We start from the raw sequence: 3628 nt of genomic DNA, 5'->3' as shown, positions 1-3628 counted from the left end.
GGCCTTGTGGCACCTCTCCGTGCCATGCTCACAGAGGCGGGCTATAAGAACTAAGGTTCTACTTTGTTGTGGACTCCACAAGCGGAGGAGGTTTTTGTTGCCATTAAACAGGCTTTGGCACACGCATGTGCTTTGCATGCACCTGACTACTCCCAGCCTTTTCATTTGGATGTTGATGAAAAGCACGGCACTGTGAATGCCATCCTATTTCAAAAGGGGGAGGAAAGTAGAGGACACAACTGAAAGGTGTTGATGTACTACAGCTCTAAGTTGGACAATGTTGAAAAGGGACATCCAACTTGTGTGAGACATGTCACTGCAATCGGTTGAGCGATACTGAAAACCTCACATATTACAATGGGTTATCAAACTGTTGTACACACCACACATGGTGTCAGGGCATTTCTGGATTCCAAAGCTTTCACATTGTCTGCACATCGGACCCAGAACTTAGAACAGCTATTGAACCAGGCTCACATACAGTTTACGAGGGAACAAACATGGCTACGCAGATGGTCACTGAGCAGGAACATGATTGCATGAGCAAAACAGACATACTGTAGAGATGAGACTGCATGAGAACCTGTATAAGGAACCTCTACCTAATGCAGAGGTAACACTGTACTGTGATGGTCACAGTCATCAGACTGCCACTGTCAGTCTAGTTGCTTCATACACTGTGGTCGAGGACACAACGGCTGGCTTAAGAGTACTGCAAGCTGATGTGATTCCACAGCCAAGTTCAGCCCAGATGGCTGAGCTGATTGCTCTGATAAAGGCATGTCGGCTGTCCAAAGGCAAAGTTGTAAATATCTACACAGATTCTGCGTACGCGGTACAGACAGTACATGTAGACTTGTGCCACTGGAGAAGAAAAGGTTTTGTGACTTCAACTGGCTATCCAGTAGAACACTTGCAGCCATTACTGGAATTATATCAAGCGTTGTTGCTACCAAAGCAGGTGGCAATCATTAAGTGCAAAAGACATCAGAAAACAGAGACTCAGATAAACAGAGGTAATAATGCAGTTGATTTCACTGCCAAGGTAGCAGCTGGATATCAGGTAGCTCAGGGAGCTATGAAAGGGATCCAAAACCTAAGGGGTCAGAACTTTGGAAGCTCAGTACAGACAGGATCCGGACCTAAGGGGTCAGAGTTTAAGGAGCCTAGTACAGGTAATCAGGACCTAGGAGCTAAACAGATGAGTCAAGACCCTGCAAAAGGGGGTCACGTTCATGAGACAGAGTTGAGCTTGCAGACTATTAGAGAAATACAGAATAAAGCTGCTCCTACTGAAAAGCAGGTGTGGCTAGGCAAAAGGATGTCTAAGGATCAGACAGGACTGTAGAGAAACCACAAAGGTAAAATAGTAGCCCCGCGGGACTACTTTGCTGTATCAAGAGGCACACAGTAGAAAACACTGTGTGAGCTCCAAGATTAATAGTTTGATCTCTCAAAACTGGTGGCATCTGCATTTGAGGGATATCACCAAGTAATTTGTCCCAACATGTGAGACATGTAATCAGTTCAACCCCAGAGCCGTGCTGAAGGCGGGGCTAGGGGGATTTCCAGTTCCAGATGCTCCCTGGAAAGAGATTGTCATTGATTTCACAGACATGGGAGCTGATAAAAGAGTTCAAAGAAAACGATATTTACTTGTCTGTGTGGATCTATTTTCCAAATGGGTAGAGGCTTTACCCATGAAAACAGAGATAGGTAAAGAGGTAATTAAGTGGCTCACTAGGGAAGTGATCCCCCTTTTTGGGATACCTGAGATTATCAGATCTGATAATGGAACACACTCAAACGATGATCTACGTCTGGTTGAGCAGATGTTTGGGATAAAACATAAGTTTGGGGCTGTCTATCATGCAGCCTCTCAAGGGCTTGTTGAGCGTGCAAACTGAGCTATAAAAGAAGGGCTCGCAAAAGTCTGCGCAGACATTAACTTAACCTGGGTTGAAGCTCTACCTATTGTATTGTTCAACCTCAGGTCCACTCTGAATGCGACGCTTAATGTAAGCCCACATGAAATCCTGACAGGGAGAAAGATGTCCTGTCCTCTAACTGTTATGCCTAGAGATTCAACACCTCTTCTTTTGCAGCATGCTGACATGAGTGAGTATGTCAGATGATTGAACAACGCTGTGATGAGTGTCTCTGAACAGGTTATTGAAATTCTGCGAAGGGACCAACCTGAGGAACCAACACCAGTTGCAGTGGACAGCTGGGTCTATCGAAAAGTGCATAAACTCCACTGGTCAGAGCTACATTGGAAAGGACCTTATAAGACAGCAGAAACTACCACACACTGTGTTAAACTGTGGCTCACTGAGAACAAGTAACTGTGTCCATAAGACACATTGCTCTCCAGCAGAAGATCCAACTGGACAGACAGTGAATGAGGTTAGGGCTGATTTAAGAACCTCATTATCTGAGTCAATATAGAATTCTGTAGAACCAGAGCCACAGTTAGAAGAGGATCTACACTAGTGTAATATCTATCAGAGAACAAAAACGTTGACTGGCAAGTTTAGGCAGTCGTCCTGGCATGGTTCTCTGTGTTCTGGGCCTCATTAGCCTAGTTATAGTGGTACCCATATTGTGGTGGGAAACAAGGTCCCACATACACCATGAGAAAAGAGCTAATGTCCTGATTCCACCCGAGTTGGTTTTTAATTTGGGTAAAACTTCCACTTTAACGGTAGATGCATGTGACATTCTTGCCTGCTCCGGGTGGCCACAGCAAGAGCAATTAAGACAGTTTGATACATTTGTGTACTGTCCTATGTCCAGTTTAATATGCGGTCATTATTTCGTTCTAAGTTCTGTGCATACTGGGGGGATGTAGGACTGAACAATGGACTCACGTATTGGGGATACTAACCGACTGAGGCTCAGAAACATTTATGTGAGGGCAAGACCTTGTTAGATCAGCTATCTATATTCAAGGGAACAGCCCCTGATAACTGTAAGTTAAATCAATGTAATCCCTTGTACATAACACTTCAAGACCCGTTTGACAAATAACGGCCACATGTTTGTGCATAACACTTCAAGACCCCTGTTTGACAGAAAACGGCCACATGTTTGTACTAGGGGCTTATGTTTCAGGTGCCGATCCTTCAGGAGACTTTACAATAGTTATACGAACAAATTCGAGTTATAACCGTAGTCCATATGATTTATACACTTGTGATGGCTCTAAGAAAGATGACTCACGCTACATTCCTACTTCATCTGATCTGCAGAAAAAATTAGTAATAGAAACAGGATTTGTGCAAAACTTTTTTTGGCTTGAATGGGTTCAAAATGCAGCATGTAAAGTGTTAGCTAACACCTCTTGTATCATACAGTGCCTTGCGAAAGTATTCGGCCCCCTTGAACTTTGCGACCTTTTGCCACATTTCAGGCTTCAAACTGTCAGATATTAACTGTGTGAGACATTGCAACTTCAGGCATTAACACTTTTCACTGTGCACAAAAGAATATGTATTGTAGAAAACACTAGTATCTTTATACACTATATGGAATGTAATATTAATGTTCCTGTATGATTGCAGCACAAACACTGTTTGGAAATTCTTATCTTAATATGACACTGTTTTTGGAAATAAAAGTGTGGCCT

This window comes from Monopterus albus, unplaced genomic scaffold (genome assembly GCF_001952655.1).
Source record: "Monopterus albus unplaced genomic scaffold, M_albus_1.0 scaffold151.1, whole genome shotgun sequence".
Lineage (NCBI taxonomy): Eukaryota > Metazoa > Chordata > Actinopteri > Synbranchiformes > Synbranchidae > Monopterus > Monopterus albus.
Note: the sequence above shows the minus strand (reverse complement) of the source record.